This window comes from Nanorana parkeri, unplaced genomic scaffold, assembly GCF_000935625.1.
Source record: "Nanorana parkeri isolate BGI_ZX_2015 unplaced genomic scaffold, ASM93562v1 scaffold309, whole genome shotgun sequence".
Lineage (NCBI taxonomy): Eukaryota > Metazoa > Chordata > Amphibia > Anura > Dicroglossidae > Nanorana > Nanorana parkeri.
This window is the reverse complement of record NW_017306577.1, coordinates 485782-512243: the sequence shown is the minus strand read 5'-3', so window position 1 is coordinate 512243 and position 26462 is coordinate 485782. Positions and strand designations below refer to the sequence as shown.

The window sequence follows — 26462 nt, the reverse complement described above, 5'->3', positions numbered from 1 at the left end:
ATTATGAGGGGCTCCCACCATCCCTGTGCTGATTTCCTGGGTCTGTACACCTGCTGTGCCCATTATGAGGGGCTCCCACCATCCCTGTGCTGAGTCTGTACACCTGCTGTGTCCATTATGAGGGGCTCCCACCATCCCTGTGCTGAGTTCCTGGGTCCGTACACCTGCTGTGCCCATTATGAGGGGCTCCCACCATCCCTGTGCTGAGTTCCCGGATCTGTACACCTGCTGTGCCCATTTTGAGGGCTTCCCACCCATCCTGACCTGAGTTTGTGGGTCTTCATACATGCTGTACCTATTATGAAGAAGTTTCTACCATCCCTGGGCTGTGTTTCTGGGTTTTCACACTGCTTTGCCCATTATGAGGGGCTCCCACCCTTTCCGACCTGAGTTTGTTGGTCTCCATACCTTCTGTGAGCATTATGAGAAGGTTTCTACCATCCCTGGGCTGATTTCCTGGGTCTATAACCTGCTGTGCCCATTATGAGGGGCTCCCCCCATTTTCGCTGCATTGTTACTTATTATATATTACGGATAATATAATAGAAGGAACTGGAACACACAAAGGAGGGTGAGAACACCCAAAACTACTTGGCAGACAGGAACAATCAGAAGTTCCGTCAGGGAGATCTCACTGTTGGAATACTTATGACAAATAAAAAGTTGTGGGCTGACTCAGTCTGCCATATTCTACCGGTACACAAAATATCACTTTTTAGCGGAGTGAACCTTTAAATGTATCAGGTAGTGGACTCTGTATTTGCTGATATTCTATTGCAAGTAAAGGAAGTAAAAAAAGTTGAAGGTTCATTTCATTCAGTCTTGAAAATGACACTTTGAGATGAATACACAACACCCGGCCATGGCTCGAACAGCCAAAAATAGTTCAACAGTTAAAAAAAACTCCCCTTCCCTTTCCTCTCTTTCTGACCTGTCAGTGTAGTGAGCATCATTGACTGAGATCTATTCCTCCATCATGGAAGCACAGCATTCTGGAATCTTGGGAACACCACGTCGTGCATCATTTGAAAGGGTGACTGTTTTGTCTCAACTCTGCCCGCTTGGCTGTTCTGAGTGTCATCAGTGACTTAAGGCAATGACAGCATTATATGCCACCCTCGGCCGCCTGTTGTTCTCTCCAGACCCCCCAACCCCATCCCAGGTCTTCCTGTGCTTCCAGATAATCCTGTTAGTAAGGGATATTGCACAGATTAATTTTTTTCCTTTAGCACACCTGCAATGATTGCCGGGATATGCTCGCGTGCTAATCTGGAATTGCTCTTTAAATTGATTTAGTGATTTGGAGAGCTCGTTAGTTTAAAACAATCTCCATTTTCTTTAATAAGACCGGAGTCCTTTTTTAAGAAACATATGCATCACTCTCTGCCCCGTAGTGCCAGGCAGAGCCCAGATGTGCCCGTGTTCAGAGTAGAAGCAGCTTCTCGGGAGATATTTGTGTTGAAGCAGCTGTGCCTGCGTTCCAGGATGTCCCCGCCAGCGGAATTGGATGTATTTTTCAGTGATTCGGCCATAGGTGACAGATTGCAGTCTTTACCTTCAAAAGGGGAGTTGTCCAGGGACAATTGGAGGAGCCATTAATAATTTCGCAGAAGGTTACATTAGCAGCCCCTGGCGATGTGATGATGTACTCTGGGTGTGTATGGAGTGGTGTGTGTGGTGTGTGGGTTTTAATGATGGGGAAAGGGCTGGGGAAAAAATGTGAAGATGAATGAAAATGAGAAAGAGAGAGAGAAAGGACAATGGAGAAGAATTGAGGAAGAGAAAAGAGGGGAAGGGAAAGGATAGAGGAAGGGGGAGAGGAGAGGTGGGGAGGGAAAGGATAGAGGAGAGGAGAAGACAAAAGATGGGAGAGGAGGGGAAGGAGAGAAGATAGGTGTGGAGTGGAGAGAACGGGGGAAGGCATAGAGGATGGGAGAGGAGAGGTGGAGAAGGAGAGGATAGAGGATGGGAGAGGATAGGTGGAGAGGGACAGGGGAGAGGATGGGAGAGGAGAGGTGGGGGAAAGGATAGAGGATGGGAGAGGAGAGGTGGGGAGGGAAAAGGATAGGGGATGGGAAAGGACAGGTGGGGAGGGAAAGGATAGAGGATGGGAGAGGAGAGGAAGGCAGGGAAAAGGATAGGGGATGGGAAAGGACAGGTGGGGAGGGAAAGGATAGAGGAAGGGGGAGAGGAGAGGTAGGGAGGGAAAGGATGGAGGAAGGGGGAGAGGAGAGGTGGGGAGGGAAAGGATAGAGGATGGGAGAGGAGAGAAGACAAAAGATGGGAGAGGAGGGGAAGATAGGTGTGGAGTGGAGAGAAGGCATAGAGGATGGGAGAGGAGAGGAGTAGGGGATGGGGACAGAGAATGGGAGGGGAGAGGAGTTAAGGGGGCAGATAGAAAATGGGAGAGGATAGGAAAGAAGATGAGGGAAGAGGACAGAGGTTGCGATAGCGTGGAGAAGAGTGGACAGAGGATAGGAAAGGTGGTAGAAGGGCAGAGGATGGGAGAAATGGGAAGTGGACAGAGGAAGGGAAAGAAGAGGGGAGAGGAAGATGATTGGTGGAGAGGGAGGAAGACAGAGGATAGGAGAGGAGAGGTGAGAGGCAGTAGGACAGAGGAGATGAAAAGAGAAGAAAGATAGAATTCTAGAGGAGAGGAGGCAAAAGAACAGAGGAAGAAAGGAGAGAACAGGCAGGAAAGGAAAAGGACAGAGGATGGTTAAAGAGAGGATGGGAGACGATACGAGGCAAGGGGACAGATGATGGGAGAAGAATGGTGAGGTGAGAGGAGAAAAGGGGAGAGGACAGTTGATGAGATAGGAGAGGAAAAGGAGGTGGAAGGATGGAAGAAAGGAGGAGACAGAGGATAGGGGAAGGGATGGGAGGCAGCAGAAGATAGGGGACAAGCTGCTCCTGCTGTCTCCACCTGCCATTGCATCTTGGAACTCCCTGCAAGAACAATAACTTACAGCCCACATTTATGAATCAGAAACTGTTTTAGCACATGGTCCACCTAAAAGTAGAGTCTGGTAGGCTGAGCCATCTATTACATCTCTAGAGGTCACCAGTGCTTATATATCCCAGTGGAGCTCCTGGCTTCATTTTGGAAATGTGTTTCCATCACCATGGATTGTCACTTTGCCTTCTCTACTGTGTGCAACAGTGTTCATTTTGATAATTAACATTTTTTGTCAACGATATTAACACTGGCGTACAATAAATAATAAAATCCTGAGAGATATAAGAAAACTATCATATGGTTAAATGTTCCGGCATCCTCCAAAAACCAAAATGATAATTCATTGGTGGATGAGCACTTTCGTTGTTTTATTTTTCCGATGTAAGATGTGCATTTGGCTCTTCCATCTTGGTCCTAATTAGACTCAGCCCATTTAATCAATGCCCTAATTGTTTTCAGAGAGGGCATAAAGAAAAACACAAATAATTATCATAACTCTTAAATGGGAACCGTCCCATCTGCTGCTGGCACTGTGACACTGCGGTCATTGCTTTATCCATTATAATAAACCATAACACACTTTATGAAACACTAATGATGTCCCCAAGAGCCTGTCCAGGGCTGTTATGTGTGTAACTCATTATCTGTGGCACTCATCAACATGCGTGTCACCTGTAACACAGACACCGCATTGTCTCAATTCAATGTTTTTTATTATTATTTTAATTTTATTATCAGATAGCTTATCATTATTTGTATTCCATTATTTGTATCCTTCCTGCTTTTTCATTTCCATGCAGTCCAGGTTTTATCACAGTGTTGGATCTTTAAAAGGAATCGGTATGTTTAAAAAAATAGAATTTTAACTCCTTCTATTTCACAAATTAAAGTGTCTAAGGATTTATTTTAGTTTTTAGTTTTTTGTATGTGGAAGGGTTGTAGGAGACTCTCTGAACCTAATAAAAAAAGGGGGAACCCTTGAAATAGGTTTCAGGTCTCTGTTATAATATACTATATCTGCTTTATATAGCTCGGGGTATATTAGCATGATCAGTGAGTTGAGATATAAGAGTAAATTAAAGAATAAGGAATGTGGCATGCTTAGTGTTTTTGACACCCAGGGCTGCTCTATATGACCAAGGAATTTTCAGCAATTTAAAGTAATAGTAAAATTATTTAAGCAAAAGAAAGGCTGACATTTAAAAATGTATTGTTTCTTCACATTGGTGGTCAATGAAGAAATGCCTGCCTACCTGGATGATCAGTGGAAGAATGTCCCTTTACACTGGTGGTTGGTGTAATGCTCTCCTTACATTGGTTTTCAGTGTAGTACCCACTTACATTAGTGGTCAGTAGAGTGCCCCCTTGCTCTGGTGGTCAGTGTAGTACCCACTTACATTAGTGGTCAGTAGAGTGCCCTCTTGCTCTGGTGGTCAGTGTAGTACCCACTTACGTTAGTGGTCAGTAGAGTGCCCCCTTGCTCTGGTGGTCAGTGTAGTACCCACTTACATTAGCGGTCAGTAGAGTGCCCCCTTGCTCTGGTGGTCAGTGTAGTACTCACTTACATTAGCGGTCAGTAGAGTGTCCCCTTGCTCTGGTGGTCAGTGTAGTACCTACTTACGTTAGTGGTCAGTAGAGTGCCCCCTTGCTCTGGTGGTCAGTGTAGTACCTACTTACGTTAGTGGTCAGTAGAGTGCCCCCTTGCTCTGGTGGTCAGTGTAGTACCCACTTACGTTAGTGGTCAGTAGAGTGCCCCCTTGCTCTGGTGGTCAGTGTAGTACCCACTTATGTTAGTGGTCAGTAGAGTGCCCCCTTGCTCTGGTGGTCAGTGTAGTACTCACTTACGTTAGTGGTCAGTAGAGTGCCCCCTTGCTCTGGTGGTCAGTTTGGTACCCACTTACATTAGTGGTTAGTAGAGTGCCCCCTTGCACTGGTGGTCAGGAGGAGAAATTCCTCTTGCATTAGTAATCATTAGATTCAAATGCATTGTTGCTGATCACTCAATGTAACTATAGACCAAAAGGGGAATTCACACCACACTAAATATGAGATTCCTTTGGTTTCAGTCCTTTTGAGTTTTTTTTTAATTAGCCCTTTCGAGCCGTGATAAAGGGGAGTGATGTTGCCCCCCAAACACGTTTTATGGTTTTTTTTTGTGATTTGATAATTAAAGACTTTTCTGGACTTCTTCGCCTATTTGGTCCGGTGCCCATTGAAGATTTGTCTACACCGTTACACTAGTGGTCAGTCAATAAAGGACCCCCATTACACTAGTAAGCTTCGGATCCACATTCCTTGTTGCTAATCACTTCATGTAACTATTATATGAGTGGTCAGTGAAAGAAGGAACCCCCATTACTCTGGTGGTCGTCTGGGAAGAATGCCCCTTACACTGGTGGTTGGTTGGAAGAGTTTTCCCCTTACATTGATGTCAATGGTTACTTATCTGAGAGTCAAAAATTGCTCATTATTTAAGAAACCCCGACAACCTCCCTATAGTTCCACGGAACCCTGGTCGAGGAAGACCGGGTAACAACCTTCGTCAGGTTTTTATTGCTGTCTGTGTCTCCACTGGGGAGATTTACCCTTTTCTATTTGTCCCAGTGCCCATTGCCCCCTGGACAAAAAGTGAGGGCAAAGCCAAATAATTTTAGTTGTCACTGGGTTAAAAATAGAGGGGTAATGTAATTTCCCAACAGGGACACTTGTTCAAGGGACAGCAGTCTGAGGATTACCCACACTTTGGAGAGATGTATGGCTGAAATCAGCTGCACAAGGGTGAAGTGAATAGCCAAACGTCGTTCGGCTCTGTTCACTTCGGCTCGGTTATTCACTCGGTTGCCCTCGGCAGCTAAGTGAATAACCCCCTATATATTTTCTGAAAGCCAAGACCCTGTAGAATAAAATGGTGGCAGTTGCACGTTTTTATGTTGTACGATATTAGCCCAGTTTCAGTCCAGGAGAGGAGCCGGTACAACTGTGCAAGACTGGAGAAAAGGCCGGAGTTCAGCTTTAAGTATGTGTTTCCACATTGTTATTCTTATCATCATCTTTCATTCATATAGCGCCATCATATTCCGCGCCTTCTCACAACGGTGTGAACAGTAAGGCTTTGTTGTTAATGCAGAACACAACAGGAACAAAAAGGCATCTGCACCCTGCTCCATAGAATGTACAATGTAACAGGAGAGATACAAAAGGCATAAAGAGACCTTCAGCACAATATAAAATCTTATGTTGTGTTCTATGACACTACAATGGCAACACATCCGCCAACAATGGTATATAGATAAAACAGGGATAGGCAAAAAGTTGTAGTAACATAAAACAATGTTATAATAAAAAAAAAGAGATCCAGTTATTGAAAAAGAATAAACATAGTATATCAAGCGGTTTCATTGTAACTGAAAAAAGAAGACTTGTTCAGTTTGAGGGAATCTTAGAGGTGAAATAATATGTAACTTTGTATATATATGGAATAGGAATATATGGAAGAGGCAGATAGCCTTCTTCATTGCAAGGAATGTACAAAGAACTTCAGTTGGGTATGAAGGATAAGACACCAGCCTCGGTATATGAAGGAGTTCTTTATGGTAATAGTGGTTCACTTGTAGAATGCTCTCCCTGCTCAGCTAGTAATGGGGAAATCAAAAATGGAACTATGGGGTAAGTGTTTTTCCCCATAGTTCTCCTAAGGGTCACGGGAGGACATATACTAACCTGCTCCCATGATCCAAAGCTCAGTATGTCGCAAGCTACAGCTCGCGGTATACTGAGACCGCCGCAGCCGGGACGGATCCGGACATTACTGTCGAGATCCACCCAGCTGCGTGATTGACAGCTGGCTCTGCCTAACTAGAGGCAGAGCCAACTATACCCGCCCCCTCCCCCGTCCGTTCCGCCAGTCAGCGCTGGAGGATCGGAGCGGGAATCCCTGCAGGGAGATGTGAGTGACAGTCACGGCTCTCTGCAGGCACATGATCGAGAAGTGAGCCAGCGACGGTATGTGTTCGCTCACTTCCCGATCTATTGAGCCGACGTGTGACAGTTTAATTGCCACAGGTCGGCTAGAACTATGAGGATGAGTGAAAATCACTCACCTCATAGTTCTCCGTTAATGGCCTTTCAAAGAACAGTCTAAAAGTAAACAAAGTCTGGGCTCTATGTGCTGAAAATCTATTGCGCTGTTACACAGTTGTGAAAATATCACACAATTCATAGTCATAGTTGGTTTTCATACAAATGCGAAGTGAGAATTTATATAGTTTATTTCCTTAAGCCATTTGCTCATTGGTATTGTATAGCTGGTTATTATACTGACATCTTGTGCTCGTTGTGGGTTATTGCACCAAGTTTTTTTGCATTCCCTCCCCTTCCTTGTAATATTCCGCCCTTCTTCATGACTTGTAGTTTCGTGCATCAAAATGGCTGACTGTAACATGGCCACATATTAATCTGCTTGAATACTTGGAAAAATTACCGTCTCTGACCTTCAAATACCGTCTGCTCATTCATCTGCTGTATCCTGTTGTCTGCTGTAGTTTTTCTTCTGTACTCGCCAAAACCGAATACCGAAAGTCCCATTCAGGAAGCCAGGCGGCATGTAATGACTCGCCACCTGGCTTCCTGATTGGCAGGGAAGCCGTCCTCATGCTTCTCGTCAGTAGGTGATGAGAGAGCATGGAGCCGTCTTCCCGGCCAATCAGGAAGCCGGGGCAGCATGTAATGACGCGCTGCCCGGCTTCCTGATTGGTCGGAGGCTGGCCAATCAGGAAGCCAGGTGCGGTGTAATGACGCGGCGCCTGGCTTTCTGTTTGGTCAGGAAGCTGGCTTCATGTTTCCTCGAGCCGGCTGGGCACTGCAATATTACACAGCGCCCGGCTTCCTGAATGGCCAGAAAGCCGGCTCCATGCTTTCTCATCATCTAGTGGCGAGAAGCATGGGGACGGCTTCCCTGCCAATCGGAAAGCCGGGTGGCAAGTCATTACATGCCGCCTGGCTTCCTGAATGGGACTCGGTACTCGGTAGTCGGTTTCGGCGAGTACCGGAAAAAAAATATCGGTACTCGTACTCGATACCGAAATACCGGTATCGGTGCATCCCTAAATAGTATAATTGGATCATTGATTTTGCTACTGCGACTTGTAGTTCCACTAGATGGGAGCTATAAACCGAGCACATACCTGCTCGATGACTACGATTACGACATCTCTGTGTCACCGGCCCCATTCTGCTTTTGGATCTATCTATTTTACTCCCAATTAAATTGTTGGCATTATCAGAACCGCGGCGAAAGCATGCGTCTGCAGAGCTGTAATCTAGATACTGTGCAGCCGAGCGTACATCCAGAGACGTTTTACATTTTGTTTCCCGCGAAGTACTCCGCTGGGCTACATTACAAGCCGTACCATATTCATCGGCCATCGCTGCCTCTCTCAATGCTCCTCAGATTAATGTCCCATTCTCTCTGCTGAAAGTCTGCCGGCCAGATTGTGCTCCATATAAAAAAAAAAAAAAACCTCGGAAATCTCAGCTTTTTATTTGTCTTTTTCCCTGTGTATGTCTTTTTTATTAAAGCAGCTGAAGTGTAGTGTGGCGGTGTAATGCAACACTTGTTGTGGCGGGATGGAATCGATCTGGGGTGTAATAATAGTTATAGCGACTGTCGGGCTGATCAGAACGGAGGGAAGCAGACTGGAGGGACGCAGGCGGATCCATTTGGAACGGCTTGCTTCAAAGTCCAAAATACATTCCAGCTGGATCAAAACAAAAACAGGTAAATAGCATACAGTCTGTTTCCTTTAGAAAGCAGCCACAGCTCCAACATCAAAGCCTATCCTCTGCCAGCATACTGCAGAGAAGAATGCTTTTTTATTTTATTTATGGAAGCAGCAGTCTCTCTGCAGAGGTCCGATATGCCTCCTGCTGTGTCGAGTTGTACAGTCAGCCAGCAGAATGAGCTTTGCTGATTGCAGAGCTATAGGTCTTACTGAACAGGGGCTGTATTGGACTTCTACAGATAGGCCACTGCTTCTGTACATAGAGCAAGGGACCCTCTCATGCTGGCGGGAGGACAGGCTTTTCTTCTCAAGCTGTGACTGCTTTCTAAAAAAAAAAAACAACTGTAAGGGCTTGTTCATAACAGATGCAGTGCGTTCCAGCCCGATTCTGGTCAGCCGGCTCACTTTTTTGTGGGGCAGGAGGGGGGCGTGGCGGGCCATTGAAGTGAATGGCACCATAGCCACGCCCTCCGGCCGCAATGCGATCTGTCCGCACGAGACTGCAAGACACATTATGGCTGCGGTCGGGTCCGGTCGACTGCAAGCACTATTTTGATCACACCGGACCGCAGGAATAATGTGCATTGCGGCCGGAGGGTGTGGCTACGTTGTCATTCACTTCATTGGACCTCCACACCCCCTCCTGCACCACAAAAAAGTGAGCTGGCCGCAATGCGATGCAGTGCGTTCTGACCAGAATCGATCCAGAACGTACTGCATCTGGTGTGAACGAGGCCTGAGACTCTGTACAGCTTTTGCTTTGATGCACCTGGAATGTAATTTCAATGGAGGGTTCAATTGGGATTCAAATGGGCTAAATAGACACCTGATGCACCAAAACAAAAGATGTGAAAAGTATTACAATTTGTTTCTTTTATAAAAAGTCACAGACTGAGTAGAAAAGCCTGTCCCCGGGCCATGATTCTGCAGAGAGTGTCCCTTACTCTCTGTGGGGGGGCAGTGGTCTCTCTACAGAGGTCTGACACACATATCAGCATGTCTCTTGTTAGCAATGCTACTGAATGCAATCTGCATTGAGCAGGAAGTAGACTGATAACGGAGACAGGAAACCCCTTTACCAGCCAGCGGATTGATTTGCCAGGCGGTTTGGGTTCTGCCGAACTGATGTGCTCATCACAACCGCTAACTTTCTTCAAGCTTACTGATGTGGCAGTAACACTGTCACACTGTCATTCTCCGCGTCAGCGCCTTTCACTCTTTATCTTTGTGGTGTTAGAGAAGATGCGCACACAGACGACAGAGACAGCAACATCCGGCAAAAGTCCCCTCCGGGGAATTCCTCACTTTTACAGGTCCTTTTTTGTATTTTTTGTATGACACTGAATGACAAGAAAATAAGTTAATATTCTCCCAGGGTGAAATGCATCACATTTTGGTGTCGCTGAGCCCTCATTCACGCTAGAAACGTCCGGCACGTACAGCTCCGTGCTGCGTGCACGTTCATATCGGGCAGCTCCCTGGAAGGACAGGTGCTGCGAGTGATTAGTATGCAGCCCCCGTCTTTCTTTATGGGACTACGCAGCCGTACGCCGCCATACGCTCACCCGCCCTGCACGTCCGTGCGGGTGTCTGTACTCGTACGCTGACAGGATGGATCCTGCCTGCGTCCGAGCCGGGACACCCGCACGGATCTGCACTTGGGGTGAGCGTAGGGCGGCGTACGGCCGTGTAGTCCCGTAGAGAAGGACAAGGGCTGCGTACTGATCACATGCAGCACCTGTCGTTCCTGGGAGCTGCCCGATGCTGCCGTGCACGCAGGAGGGCTTACTGTGCACCAGTCTTTACATCTAAATATTTCATTCATTTTGTTTTATAGTGATTTGTTCATCATGTTAAAGTGACCCTGGTCCTAAAAAAAAGGTCTCCTATGGAGAACATAAGTAATCACCCCCCTGGCTTCATGCGTTGTTGAACATGATGGAAGGGACACCTCAGATGGAGGACTCTTCAGAATCTGGCACTTCTTGGAGTGTCTCCCCCCCACCCTTGCGTTATGGTTTGGTCCATTAGTCTCTCTGCTGCTACTATATCCTGTAGAGTTGGTGGGAGAAACTACGGTGCGCAAAGGGGGGCCAGAGATTGAAAGTGTCTCAAGAGTCTTCCATGGTGGTTCTCCTTCATTACAGCGGTGTTCGTTGGTGCGACCAACAGGAGAGTTGATTACTTACTATCTTCTTTCTTTGCCAGTTTCATTTTAGCAACTTGATCTCTTTTATAGAAGATCTGAAGATAAACTTTTTTAAATGTTGGACAATAAATAGGGAATAGGTAAATCTCCTATCAAGTCGGAAGACCTAAAATCTTACAATTGTCACCATAAGAAGTGTTAAGGGGGGAAATTCCAACGGGGACACTTGGTCTGGTACCAAACATCGAAAAAGAGGATTTTCCTTCCCTTGCTTGCTGAGCTTTCTTGCTCGCTTCCTGTTGTGTCTCAAGGACAGGAAGTGTGGCAAAATGTGCCCAATGGAGGAAACAGAAAGCACTAAAAATACGACAGAGGTTCTGTACTCCTTAACGGTTAAAACTTTTAACCTGTAGAGGCCAGGTGGGTGCTTGTAATGACTACGGATGGCACCGTACAGCATACACAAAGTTCCAATAATGTCACCAGCACACCAAAAAAGTAAAGTGAAAATCAATCCATTTAATGACAAGGCATTGTCATCCAGATACCATCTGGATCTGGATGACATTGCCTTGTCATTAAATGGATTGATTTTCAATTTACTTTTGGTGTGCTGGTGACATTATTGGAACTTAGAGGTTCTGGACCTTTCGTACTCTATCCGAAACTAGAGAATAATTTTCCCGGGAGTTTCAACTTTAAAGTGGAACTCCAGGCAGATATTAAACATGTCATTGAATACATTATTGTACAAAACTGGGAGCTTTCCAAAGCGGGTGCGTTTGAGATTTGGCTGGGGCAAGTGAGGTGCTAATGGCGGTGTGCAGAGCTGACATGGTGAATGGTGATTGCATAAGCTTGAACCACTTCGGTCATCAGTGGAGATCGTGGATGTCAATGACAGTAAGGCTGGGTTCACACCTGGGCGTACGGAATATGCGCGTTTCATGCCGCACGTCTTTACAGCAATTTGCGGTAAAAGAAACGCTCGACAAACGCGCGTTTACGTTGGCTATCCGTCTGTATCCTAATGGATACACGTGGAAAATACGCCCCAAAGAAGCTCCTGTACTTCTTTGGTCGTAGGGCGTTTTTTCAGCGCGTTCCTACACGTTGAAATACGCCCAGGTGGGAACCATGCCCATAGGCAATTATTGGTTTTCACATGCCAAGCGTTTTACAGCTCGTCGATCAGCTCTGTAAAACGCCCAGGTGTAAACTAGGCCTAAGGAATGAGAAGGAGCAACAGTGTGAAGTGTCAACTGCTTGCTGTCTAAGGGGAGGATGTTAATTAACATATCTTTGGTACAGGGCATCAGGCTGAGCAATGTGTATAAACAAATTGTGGGCAGAAAAAGGAGACTGGGATAGGTACTAAGGACCAATCAAGTCTCCTGCATGCACATGTGCTGACTTGAAGGAGAGAGCAGAGAGATGACTCATTAGTCTTTTGCAGCTCCTTCACTGTCCAACCACATTCTTGTCAGGGGAGTACGGCTGGGCCGTGAGTGGAACCCCTTGGCAGGGGCGGCAAGCCAAAGTCCGAGGTCGAGGTAGACAGGGGAAAACCAAGAAGAGTAGTCAGGTCCAATCCGGGTCGAGGCAGGCAGCTAGGTTCAGAAACGGAAGGGCAGGCCAAAGGGTCGGTTATAGGGAGTCTAAGCAAAGGGTCAGGAAGCGAGACGGTTCAAGGCACAGGGAGCTGGGAGATTACACCATAGGGATAGGATAACTCAGCAATGAGCCAGGGCTCTGACTGGGCTTTTATACCAGTGGGGAACTAAGGCCACCCCCGGGTTGCCGAGGCAACCAGGAAGCTTCTCCATCCAGGAGCCAATGGCAAGAGAAAGGCAGAGGGTGTGTGCTGGGAACCTCCCCCGGCAAGGATCACACCTGACACCAGTAATGGGCGCAGGCGCACTAGGTGAGGTGCACGGGGGGCAGCCTGTCCACCTCACGCGCGCACCTGCCGCACATTGCACGCATGCGCACCTGCAACCCTAGCGCCAGGGGTCCTGCCAGGAAGGAGAACCTGTGCCCTCCACCGCACATGGCAACCCCGAGGAGTGGTAAGACCCCCGGTACCCTGATAATTCTAGAGGTGGAGCGGTGACTGAGCTGTGTTCTATAACTGCAATAAAGAGTCAGGTCCCATATACAGTTTGTATTTTATTATTTAGCTACATTTGCCTATCTGCCTGGCATTCAGCTTTATAAAGAAGGATATCCATGATCCAACCAGTCCAAATCCATCCCGTTCTCCACCAGCGGCTGCTCACAAACACTCCTATAAATAACCGTCCATTTAACATGTTAATGTAATGGCCTGAAGTCTGCAATAAATAAAAGCACAAAACTGAATAAAATATGAGTTATTATCTGCGTGCGATGGGGGAGAAAAGGGCCTTCTACCTTTCTTTGTCTGGTGACATCAATTTATTTTCCTTTCCGGCCTTCAAAGTCCCATTAAAGATTTGTCAGGTCTAATTGTTCGGTGCTAATTTTCTCCTTGTCCTCTCGCCTTTCAATTCTTTACTTTCCTGACTGGATTATAATGATTTTACACGCAGCACGCCATTGATCTGTTTAATGAAATAAAACGCTGTATAATTCAGGTGATAGATGTCACCGGCAACTTCGGCTATTTAGCCTTTCAGGAATAATAACGGGAGGAAAGAAAGGAACAATTGTCTTCGTAAACTTTCCAGTGAACTATCCTGGTTGCAAGGGATTGTGGGCAGAAATGCATTGCCGGCCTGTGAAGTGATCGAGCTTCGCTTGTGTGCTGCTTTTTCCAAACCCTTTCTCTCTGGTATAGGCGTTACTAAAGGAGGACTATAGGGGACACACAAAATGTAAAGCTGTATGTGTATTTGGAACTGAAAACCCATTGGTGGCCTCGCAATGTATTGATAGGGATGAGGGAACCAGGCAAGGTTCTGTTCCCGGGAGGTTCGCAAAAACCCTCCATGAAGTCCATAAATCCTAAACATACGCCGAGCCCCATTAAATTCTATGGGAGGCAAAATGAGCTATTTTCTGCCCTATTTAAGGCTAATTCACAAGCTATTATCAAAAAGGACGTGGGTGGCTGAGCCTATTATTTTAACCAGACCCTTATCCAGGCATGCAGCCTGGGTGGCATGCGCTCCCACCCCCTTCCTGAACCATACCAGGCCACATGTCTTTCAACATTGGAGTACCTTGCAAGAATGGGCAGCAAATACACCGCCCCCCGTGCAAGGCTTCTTGTCGTAATGTTGAGGGACAAGGGCCTCTTCCCCATATTCGGTACTCAAGAGGATGTGATGATTTGTGGGCGGATGGATTATACTGCCTGGGATTGACCCTAATATTTTAACTAGACACTTATTCAGACTTTCAGCCTGAATGGCCAGAAAAGGAAGGGCAGCGAGCATGCACCCCCCTCCCATTGCTTAACCATACCAGGGCACATGTCTATCAACACTGGATGAGTACCTTGCAAGGAAGTGTGGCTAAGACTCCCACCTTGTCCCAATGTTGATGGACAGGGGCCTCTTTCCCTCATTTAGTCCCCAAAATGCTGTTTGGTTTTGGGGGGAGGTAGGAATTATAGGAATCTGGAAGCCCACGTTAGAGTAAAAAGATATCCTGCCAACCTTCAGGGCAATGAATATGGGGTACAAAAATGTATCAAATATAATCAAAAGCAGGCTGGAGAGTTGGATGGCTGCTTTTACAAACAAGCAGTAGCCAGGGTCTCCAAAGGTCCAACGTGTCCTCTTCCACAAGCGAGAGTGTTGGAAAGCTAGAGATGCGAGCTGTTGCTTGTATGCTACCAGCAGAGAGTAATTTAACCTATGCCACAGTACTAAGTTTATTACAGTGTTGCATTTTGATCACTGTAGGAGAGGAGTCTGAGGAAATACTTCTTCCTGGGGACATCATCTCAGCCTGGGCAAGGTCACTGAACTGGCCCTCAAGGATGGCTGTTTAATGATAAAATGTATACTGTTGCTGTATGAAATGGAAAGTCAGTATTCTGTTTATGCAGTCTTATAAAGATAACAAAGGGTTCACTTTAAGTGAGTTTTGGAGATTGGGTTTGGTTAATGTTAAGGTCAAGATTTTAGCATATGCAACATCAAACTGGTGTTTTTTTTCTTACCAAATCCAAAATAGCTGCACTCCAAGGGTCTTCACCGAAGATTCAAAATCTTTATTTATAGAGCAAATACATACTGTCAGTTTCTCCCCATGTATGCTCAATTTATAACACGATTCACCATTCCGGATTACTCATAGAGAACACTTTTTGGGGACTTCATCTTCCTTGACAGGTCTTTCAGGCCCTATGCTACTCATTTTCTCTCATTGGGTGGCCATTTCTGACAAAACTCCTGTACATGCATACACCAGTTACATTGTCGCCAGAACCCGGCTGAATTTATGGCCAGGAGTTTGGCAGTTTTAGGTTAAGTGGCGAAGCTCAGGGTTTAGGTGAAGGTTGTTAAGGTCAGGGTAAGAGTTAAAAGTTGAAAGTCAAAGGGGTAGCCCACCTTAAAGTAGCAACTTGACTCTCCTTCAGCTGCCAAAACAAAGCCCCTGGTTTGATTTACTCAGTGCCTTGTATACAGTACCTACTGTACATAGCATATTTTCATAGTATTATAACTTCATATCTAGCTTTGGAGATTGGCAGATGCAATGTGATCAGTTATATGTTCAATCCCTAATGTAGAGGCCACCAATCAAGAGAGCTATATAGATTTAAGGTGTTGCACAGCCCTCACCAATCAAGAGAGCTACATTGATTTAGGGTGGTCCACAGCCCCTACCAATCAAGAGATCATACATTTAAGGTGCTCCACAGCCCCCACAAATCAAGAGAGCTATACAGATTTAAGGTGCTCCACAGCCCCCACCAATCAAGAGATATAAAGATGTAAGGTGCTCCACAGCCCCCACACCATTAATATTTCTCCTGGTTACTTTACTATTGAACCAAAGCCCAGAAGAAGGGGAATTTTGTGTGACCCTCAAAACATGGATGTTTTTTTGTGTTTCTGTTGTGAACAGATGTTGCTATTAAAAGGTTTTGAACTCTCGGCACTCTTATTAGACGGTGTACCAATCAAAAGAGAGCAGAGATGCTTTTATGTGTCCTGATTTGTAAAGAGTCCTCTGACTTCTCTCAACCTCCTCCCCAGTACAGTCCTCTTGATAAACATAGGCACAACTGCCCAGTGGTGGCCAGAAGACAGGAAAATGTTGATCACATTTGGGAAATTTTGATGCATGGTGTTGCACCCCCCCTCCAGCTAAGGCTCCATTCACATACAGCGTTTGTGTTCCCCACACGGTTTTCCGTGTGGAAAACCACGCGGCACACAAGGGCTTAAATCTTTAACCTGCATGGATTCCGCTCGTTTGCGGCTATTACTATGCGGAATCCGTAAAAAAAAAATCGCACTTGGACTATTATGCGGAATCCGTAAACAAAATTGCACTTGGACTATTATGCGGAATCCGTAAACAAAATCGCACTTGGACTATTTTCGTACTTTGCGGCTGAAGCAAAAGTCTGAACAATGCACATTAAAGTACACTGGTTTTTATGTTTAGAGTGGCTACGCACGTATTTGTACGGCGGATACACGCGGACAACCGCTCCTGTGCAAACGGAGCCTCAGGGGCCCTAGTAACCGTCCTTGTGGTGGATAGAGCCCCTGACAATATGCCGGCACTCAGAAATAACCTTTTGCGGCTGAGCTGCAATAGCTGAACACGGCAAATCTGCAGATTTCAATCTTTCATGGCGTGGCCATCCGAGGGCGCCTACGTGAGCCGTGCCAGCGCTATCAGCTCTGTTATTCCAGCTCGAAAAAACGGCTCGTGTCAGCTTGTAAGCATCCTAAAAATAAGCGGGACAGATGTTGAGACAAAGAGCTGTCTGCCGCGATCATGTCGAAAGAGGCAGCGCCAGCCAGGGAGGAACATTTTACGATGCATTATTTAAACGGAGGAGACCACCTGTCTTCTGGCCGTCTCTTCTCCAAAGATAATTAGTGGCGGTGTGTACTTTGCGCTCAGTCGCTTATGGCGATACCGCCTCGCCTGCGTCGGCAAACACAATCTGTAGAACAGGTGCGGCCTGTGCAAGTTTTTGTTGATGTGGTCTTCTTTGTGGCTTCGGGGGGTCTCGGGGGGCTCATATTTCACAATGTTCCGCAGAAGTGTTTATTTTCTTCCCCTTACTAAGCTCTGATTGCTGCCTGGGCAAATGGAATGTGAAATAACAATTTAGAAGATCACTTATTTGTACAATTCAACAACTAGATCTGATTTTAAAGGTTCTTTTATAGGGATGGATTTTGGGCACATTTGTTGTTTTTTGAGGATTTTTTATTACCATACCATTACAATTTCTAGTAAGGAGTACAGCGTTTCCTAATGTGGACCTAGTGTTAGATCTACTTCATGCATGAACACCCACGGTTTGATTTATAAACCGTTCACATAGCTCTTTACCGTGCAAATGAGATTTTCAGCACTGCATGGCCACTGGATGGCACCAAGGAGCGTATGAATCTTCTCTGCTCCATGGCTCCATCTAGTGGCCATACAGCTCTGTGAATCAGCCATGGGACTTTTCTGACCAATCAGATGTGTTTTTCGGTTTAATGCATCAATGGGTCTTAACAAGAATTTTCATTACGGCAACATGGGAGCCATATACAGTATATGCATATAATACTAAAGCTGAGGCTCCCAGACCCGAAGGGCATTCGGCAGCTCCCAAATGCAATTCATAAAGTCGGATCCTGAATGCCATTCGGGCCTAGGAGATTCAGCTTTAGTATTAATATCGGTCTATGTTTCTTCTGTGGTAGTCGCAACGAATATTAGTAAACTCATCTAAAACTAACGAAAACTCGGATTTCATCTGAATCCGAAACCTGAACCGAATTGAATTTTGAATCCAAATCCCGAAATAACAAAAATATCTGAACCAAACCAAACCAAATTTTTCCGCAGCTTACATGTCTAGCAGGTAGAGGAAAGAGAGACCAGCAAACATCTGTTCTCTGATCACCTTCTTGCTGAATGGAACCAGAAGTGACACTGATTGCATCATTCCAGTTCCTCAGCTTTCATTCCCCAGCTAAAGAAGCTGGGGCAGAAGCTATTCAAGCTCGATCTGCACTAGCTTATTTGTAGTGGAAAGGTGACAGTAGGGGTCTAAAAGGAGGAGAAGGCTGTCCTTGCCTTCTCCTCCTCCTCCGGCTCCCTGACACCGTGCTACCTGCCTGTGGACCCCTGGTGAGACACCATAGCCCAGAGAGCCCACCCGAGAGTGCACCAGCCTACCTGAGTGTGCCCAGCCCACCTGAGAGCCAACACATCCATCTGAGAGCCACACAGCCCAACTGAGAGCCAACACATCCATCTGAGAGCCCACACAGGCCACCAGGCCACCTGGAGACATCAGGGCGCCAGACAAGGACAACACAGAGTATGTAGCTTCATAATATTTTGTATTGCTGTATAATGTATTGCTGGACTTTATAGTCCTCTATAGACGGTCTCCTTACTCTTACTCCCTCCCCTGGCTGTCTCTTCTTGCTCTTTTTCCTGATGGCCTCTCCTCGTTCTCTCCTCTATATTCTCCTAGCACGGCGCTAGAGTGTTCAGGTTTCACTTGAAGAAAAGGTGGGAAACCTAATTCAGGCAGACCATGTAAAAATACTTAAGGGAGAACTATGAGGCGAGTGAAAAATCACTCATCCTCATAGTTCTAGCCGTCCTGTGTCAATGAAACACACGTCGTCTCAATAGATCGTGAAGTGTGCGAACAAATACCGTTGCTCGCTCACTTCTCGATCTATCCCTGCAGGGATTTCCCCCTCCCCGCTCCGATCCTCCAGCGCTGACTGGTGGAACGGACGGACGGACGGGGGGGGGGTACAGCTGGCTCTGCCTTTAGATAGGCAGAGCCAGCTGTCACTCACGCGGCGTCTCAGTATACCGTGAGCTGTAGCTCCCTATATACACTGAGCTTTTTGTCACGGGAGGACTATGGGGAAAATCCCTGACCCCGTAGTTCTCTTTTAAAGATCCACTGTAGTCTTTAAAGATGGCTATTGTTTGCCTCTCACCTCAAAAAGTTGAATAAACGGCATTTGCCAGTCTGAGCTCCACTGCGCTGTTGCGGGAATGACATTGAATGCTGCAGAGGAGTAATGTATCTACTTTAGATGCAAATGACACTTCACTCGAGCTCTTTCTTTTTTTTTGTTAATTGTTATGTACAGTACAAAGTAAGACGGGAGCTGCAAAGAAAAAAAAAAAGGGGGAGCGGAAAAAAAAAAAAAAAAAAAAACACAAGCCGATCGATCAGAGCGCGAAGACCTGCGAATGCAACTTTCCTCCGGCGCCGCAAAAGCTAATTTGGGGATTAATAATCCGGTCACACAGCAATTTTGCAGTCAACACTGCGCTCCCCGCTGAATATAATAAGCACCTTGACTGAAAAAAGCGCTTTTCCTATTCAGGGTATTATCTGTCTTGAGCTCTTTGCTTTTGTAGCCGGGCTCGTCTTAATTAAACGGTGCACGCGTCGGTTTAGTTAGCAAGGTCACCCCCTCGAAACCAATGTGTACGGTTGATATTTCAGTCCGATAAAATATTACTTTAAACATAATATCGTATATAAAAAAAAAGAAAAGAAAAAAAAAAGGTGACGCGGGCCCCACCCGGGGACAGCGTCTCGGCGCGGCTGTAATTTGAATGTTAATATTATACAGTCTGATATGTGTGTAAGGAAGTAATTGAGCTTATTCCTCGAGGGTCAGTGTGATATGCATTTTGCAGACTCGTCAGTTTCGGGTGCATATATTAAGCAGCGTCTGGCGTGGGATCGTTAAGGAAGCATCATTTTTATTCTAGACATGCGGACGGCGAATTAAAGGGACTTTCTGCTGGAGATGGAAGTGTATCCTGTCCCCTCATTAACGTCTCCATAACTAAAAGTACTTCGCTTTGCTCTAGTTTGGCCTCTTTTGACCCTCCACAACTGAGCCGCCAACTATACCAGGGCTCCAGATTATTAGGCCCCATTCACGCTAAGCGACGCTTACCTCGAGCGGATTTCCGCGCGGCGGGATAGCACAACTGCTCGGGCGACGTTTCCGGCGATGATGGCGCGACCTTCACCCCCAGGCTGCATGCAAAAATAGAAAAATCGCACAACATCCGCAGGGAAAAAGGGTCCTGCACAAGCGGCAGGGACGAGCGACAGGCGACATGGAGCTGTACAATAAAACAGCTCAATTGAAAATCACAGGACGGCGACTTCTCGCGATATCGCGCGGCAAATATGCGCGATATCGCGGCAGAAATCGCGCGATTAAACGCCCAGTGTGAATGGGCAACTAAAGAGGAACTCCAGGATTTCAAAACAACTTTCCCTTGCTGTGCTGGGGGTAGGACTGGTATAGATGGTGGGTAAGCGGAGGGTCAAAAGATGCCGAGCTAGAGCAAAGGTAAGTACTCGTTTTGCTCTAGGAGGCGCAAATAACCCAGATATAGTCACCTGATCCTCGGTCACGCCACCACCTCTGGACACGGCTGTGGAAAGTTTGAGTGTGGCCAAAAAGGCCGCCCCAGTACAGTCCCTGGCTGCCTGCATCCAGGATCGGTCAGAGGATCTATTCACTGCTAGGAGTTTTTTGTGTTTTTATTTGTGTGTGGGTCTCTCCTTAAAATCCATACCAGATACTCAGATACTCATCAAGGATAAGGGTCTGGTATAACATTTTAGGGAAAACCCCATACAATTTTTGTTTGCATGGGTCGCCCTTAAAATCCATACCAGACCCTCATCAAGGATGAAGGTCTGGTATGGAACCGTAGGGGAACCCCTTGGCGTGCTTTTTTTTTGGGGCATGGTGTTTCCCTTTACAATCCATACTTTATAGGTTGAACCTGACTATCTATGTAGACCCTCATCAAGGAAAAGGGTTGCTATAGATTTTTAGGGGGAACCCATGAGGTTTATTTTTGGCATGTGGTTCCCCTTTAAATCCATACTAGGCCCTCATCAAGGATAAGAGTCAGTTATGTAATATTAGGGGAACCCCATGAAATGTTTTTTTGTTTTTTTTGGCATGGTGTTCCCCTTACAATCCATACTAGACCCTCATCAAGGATAAAAGTCTGGTATAGACTTTATTTATTTCTCAAATATTTTATTAGCTTTTTTTATCAGCTTTTCGGTCAAATAAGACAAGCCGTTTGTCACGCCTGTATGGATAATAGTCACGTGGATCACAGCTGCGGAGGCTTCTCAGGTCTGGTACCCTGGTTTCACTCTCTATGTGAACTGAGAGTTAGGGTACCTTGCATCACAGCCTCAGGTTTAGTAACAGAGTGGCAAGGGTTAAAGTTAAGTGTGCTATTGGACGAGCAATGGATAACTTCAATGGTCAATGATTCAGCAGGATCTAGAAGGTTATCTACAACAGTAGCAGTGAACAGTCCCCCAGTATTGTAGTTAAGCTTGCAGTATATACTCAGAGACAGTTTGAATGTTTATGGTGTGCAACTGCACTAAGAGTACTTGCGCTTTGGAGCATAAGCTGGAATGGGAGTAGCCGGGGGTCCTTGGTGGTGTCCGGGTAGTATTGATAAGCTGGAGGCACAGTCTGTAGTTTGGAGGGTCCCAGGAGACAGCAGGCGTTCTGACTCAATATTGGAACGCCATGCTGTCTCGTCTGGGCGTTTAAATAGGGCTCAGAAGTGAAGGAGGAGCCGAGGCACGCATTGGTGCACTTCCACGTTCCACGGTGGAACGCACGTGGTCCCGAAACCCGGAAGTGACGAGCGTGCGCTCCACCCTGGAACGCAATCGGCCCAACGAAGGAGCGGCTGGCTGCCGCATCCTCCCTCCTCGCTGGCTGGTGACGGCGGCGGCCGTGACACCGTTATAAGGCAGTACAACAGTATGGTATAGACTTTTAGGGGGACCCCATGCCACTTTCTTTTTTTTTTACATAGATTCCCCCTTTAAAATCCATAGCAGACCTTCTTCGAGGATAAGGGTCTGATATGATTGTTCAGGGGAATCCCCGGCCGCTTTGTTTACATACAGAATGAAGCAGCCGGGATTGTCATTTAGCAGCAATAGTAATTTTTTTTAGCTTTAGCGGAAGTACATCCTACAGGTGCGCCACTACACATGCAGGATTACGGCATCCCCCAAGCATTTTATTGAAATGAGTTGTGAATTTGTAGTGTTAAATTTACCCTTGAAGTAGGGTAACCACCCCCCCTTGCAAGGGTAAGTAGAGATTTTGGTCTAGGTCTCACCTGTTTCTCTGTCTCCTGCAGCCAAAAATCAGGTCTCTTTCCCTGCCAAACAGTGCTGTGCTGTGTGGCAGAGCTCTGCAAATCTCAGAACTGGATGGATAGAAATGCAAACCCTTTGCCAGGCAGGCAATCTCTCAGATATGTATTCCATCTTTGTTTTTAGCTTTTTGCCTGATGTGCAGCTTCAAGACAGAACTTGGGAGCTCAGCGGCCCCCTGTGCCGCTGTTTATAGGGCACCCAGTTGTTATCATCATCCAGTTGTCACCCTTCAAGCTTCTGTCATAAGCGCTGTGATTGTGTCACTCCGCAGCCTCTAAAAATATCGAAGCGCGTAATCTGTCAGGACGCGCCGGGGGTAATTAGCGCGCCGCGTAATTACTGTGTGTTCAATTTTTTTTGACATATTTAATCAATGACATTGACGCTGTCGCGTGTTTCCCGCCACAGTTTCGCCGACTTGACAGCATTGTCTGAGAGACCTGGAAAGCGGCGGCTGTGTTTATAGAATAAAAAAGAAAAACAATAACGCCATTCAAAGCGCGCCGGTGCTTGTCGCGCCCTTTTAGTTGGCGCTTCCCAGGTGTTGCTCCCCTGATCTTGTAACAATGTCATGAATCATTTGAAGCGATGGAGGAAGCCGTATCCTGCGCCCTCGAGACTTTTTGCTCGCTGAATCATTAAAGCGCGTCTGTGTTGTTTTTTTTTTGGTATGCCAGGCGTCCGCTGCAGAGCACAAACGTGCGAACGACCGTATTTCCGAACCCCTCGGTGGGCCCGCGCTCCCTTTTTTAGTTATTTTATCTCAAATCGGAGAAGCCTTCGAGACGGGCCGCAGCCCGAGGACCGCTGAACCCATTACGGCCTATTGTGAAGGATAAATCTTTTCGGAAGTGTAACCGCAGAGCTCCCACCTCGCACGGCCTCGCTGTGATTCTCACGGCTGTGCGGCGAAGGCGACAAGCGTTAATCAGCTAGAAAGCTGTGAAAGCTGCAAAAACGCTGGAAGCGCACTACTCCCCGGACGCCGCCCCAGCCCGGTTTTGTGGAGAGAGAGAGAGCGGTGTTTAATACACTGTGTATTCCCGTGTCATAATCTTACAATGTACATAGATGTTCTGCTTGGCGCTGGAAACATTTTAGGCCTTAAGGGTGGTAAAACCTGCGCACAAACCGCGGTACGGTGCATTGTGGTGTCATTAATTTTGAAAGGCACCCTGATGCACTAAGCTGCATTAGGGTAGTGGGCAATGCAGCACATGCTGTGCGTTGGGGTGCAATGTGTTAGAAAAAAGGGTGAGGTCTGTTCTTTTTCATAAGGATCACTGCCAAAATCAATATGGCACCTTAACGCAGCATGCCGTAACGCACAATAACCCATTGCATTAGCATAACACAGAGGGGCTGATTTTTAACCAGTCCATAGCTCATTCCTGCCACTAGATGGATCCAAGGAGCACAGGAAATTCCTATACACCCCTGCATCAACTATTGGCAGTAAGGCTGGGTTCACACCTAGGCGTATAGAATATGCACGTTTGTCTCGCTTTTCGTGCCGCGCGTTTTTACCGCGATTTGCGTTTCCGAGGGCTACCTGGCTGTATCCCAATGGATACGCGCGGCAAATACGCCCCAAAGAAGCTCCTGTACTTCTTTGGGCGTAGGGCGTTTTGCAATGCGTTCCTACGCACTGTAAAACACCCAGGTGGGAACCATGCCCATAGGCAATCATTGGTTTTCACATGTTGAGCGTTTTATAGAGCGTAGGAACGCACTGTAAAACGCCCAGGTGTGAACCAGGCCTGATACTCTATGAACGTTCACTCAGCTATACGCTGTGTGAACATGTTATAATTCAGCATTACTGAGCATGCATGAAAAAAAACACATTTGATGACTGACCCGCTTTAATACTTCGCTGGCACTTCATTTTTTTCCCATTTTGTTAAATTCAATATTTAACTTGCTGTAATTAAGAGCCGCTGATCGAGATTCTTGTTGGAAACCTTTTATTATAATGCCGAGCGGTTCATCTCAGCCAGATAGATATGTACATTTCCCCTTCATTGCCATCATATAACAAACCTAATGGCTCTCCCGGTGTTTGAACTCTGTGTAATGGGGCTCTCTGGTGGGATTCAGCTCCAGGTGATGAGTGGAGGCTGTTGGAGAACATTTACAATCTTTTCTGCCGAACACAAAAAAAGGAAATATTACAAAAAACAACAAAAAACAACCAGTGTTCCGTAATTGTAAAAGCTCTGACCGAGAATAGATACCGCTGGAGGACTGATACTACCTTTATCAGCCAGCGAAAGCCCTTTCTGTGCTCCCCTCTGAATTGGTTTCACTTTGACTTTCCCTGACTTCATGGCAACTGTCATTCCTCTGTTCAGTGATACAATATATCAATGTCCAAAATGGAACAAAGGGCTTCCTTTTATTAAAGTCTAACCCTAACCCTGCTTTTTCTTAACATCCTCCCGTCCCACCCCACTCCCCCCTCCGAATAAAAAAAGACAAGTTCTACTTACCCTCCATGCTCCAGCACTGTGCCCCGATTTCTCCTCTGTCCAGCGCTGGTGGTCCTCATTCTGCCCACATACTCCCCTTAATTTCTGCAGCCCTAATATATATATATATATATATATATATATATACTGTATATTAGGGATGCAACGATACCAATATTTTGGTATCGAGTACGAGTACCAATTTATTTATTTTCGGTACTCGCCGATACCGAATACTGATACCAGAGGTCCCATTCAGGAAGTCAGGCGGTGTGTAATGACTCGCCACCTGGCTTCATGATTAGCAGGGAAGCCGTCCCCATGCCTCTTGTCACTAGGTGACAAGAAGCATAGAGCCGCTTCTAATGACACGCCGCCCGGCTTCCTGATTGGCCAGGAAGCCGGCTCCGTGCTCTCTCATCACAAGTGATGAAGGAACATGGAGCCGGCTTCCTGGCCAATCAGGAAGCCGGGCAGCGTGTAATGACGCACTGCCCGGCTTCCGGATACCGGAAGTATCGGGCTAGGCATCAGAGCATTTGGGTGAGTATGAGTACATATGTATATATATATATGCCTGCAGGCAAATTTATAAGGCTTAATAATGATTAACGGTAGGACTACAGTCCTGTGTCACATGTCTCTGTGGTTTGCAACCTGCCTCTCATGCTGCAGGGTGGTGGGCGAGACTACAAAGGATGGATCTGGAACCAGAGAACACATCAGCTTAATTTACAGGAGCTTACATTGAACAGATCACCATTCAGTGATCAGGTTTCCAGCAACTCTGTATACTGAGTGGATTTAAACTAAAACGTATGTGTATCTAAAGCCAACTTTTATTCTTTAGTTTTGGAGTTGGGTCAGAATTTTATTGGTGTCAGTGTCCATGCTGTGGAGATTTACCCTCCCTATTGTTCCTCGCGTCAACTGTCACCAGAACAGGAATAGAGGGGAAATATTTCAATGGGGACACTTGTTGCTGTAACAATGGTCTAAGAGGAGATTTCCTCTCCCTTTGTGCAGGAAGTAAAGGGAAATCTCCCTAATGGGACATGGATAGCAAAAAAAAAATTGACAGATGGAACTCTCTTCTCTTAATCATCCAAAATGTACACAAATTTTGTTTGCTTTACATCTTCTACACTTTGAACGTTTAGCTGGAAGGTCTAAACATGACAGCTTCCTACATAATCAGCATTCCCGTCAGATCTTCTGCCATAAATCTCCACCGCAGGAGGTCGCTGGATGATGGAATTTGTGCGAGGTCGCCAGGTCACAGCTTGTCGTTTCATGTAAGGCCGGCGCCAACAAGCACTAGGAAAGGAAAAAAAATGAAGGATGGCGTCGCGGAGGTAGTTTTCTGGCGTGTTTAACCAGAGAGCGCACTCAAGGTTCACGCGTAATGGGTAATATCTCAGCAGAGAAGAGGGGTATGCTGGGGAAGGAGAGAGGGAAGGGGCTCAGCGTGGGGTCTCTGTACACATCACAGGATGGATATTCACTGAAAGCCACGAACAACATAAAAGGTCACAGCGTGACGCGGGCCATATTGCATGAAAGAGCAGCGAGGCCGCAGAGCCAAGGAGGGGATTCTACACGTGCCGGCTGGATTCATTTTGAAAGAAAAATGCAGTTTTGCTGAAAAGAAATTATATATACTGTATATAGTGTGTATACACACACTATATTGCCAAAAGTATTGGGGCGC

The 26462-nt window shown here is 46.4% G+C and overlaps 1 protein-coding gene and 1 long non-coding RNA gene across 6 annotated transcripts in view; both read left to right on the top strand.

Moving 5' to 3' along the window:
- Nucleotides 1-26462, top strand: part of DAB1 (DAB1, reelin adaptor protein) — a 178797-nt gene that overhangs the window by 21860 nt on the left and 130475 nt on the right. The window lies entirely within an intron of this gene.
- Nucleotides 1278-22033, top strand: LOC108788167. The gene is made up of 3 exons (XR_001941321.1): nt 1278-1477; nt 13969-13971; nt 22023-22033. It is a non-coding gene; the product is annotated as an uncharacterized LOC108788167 (long non-coding RNA).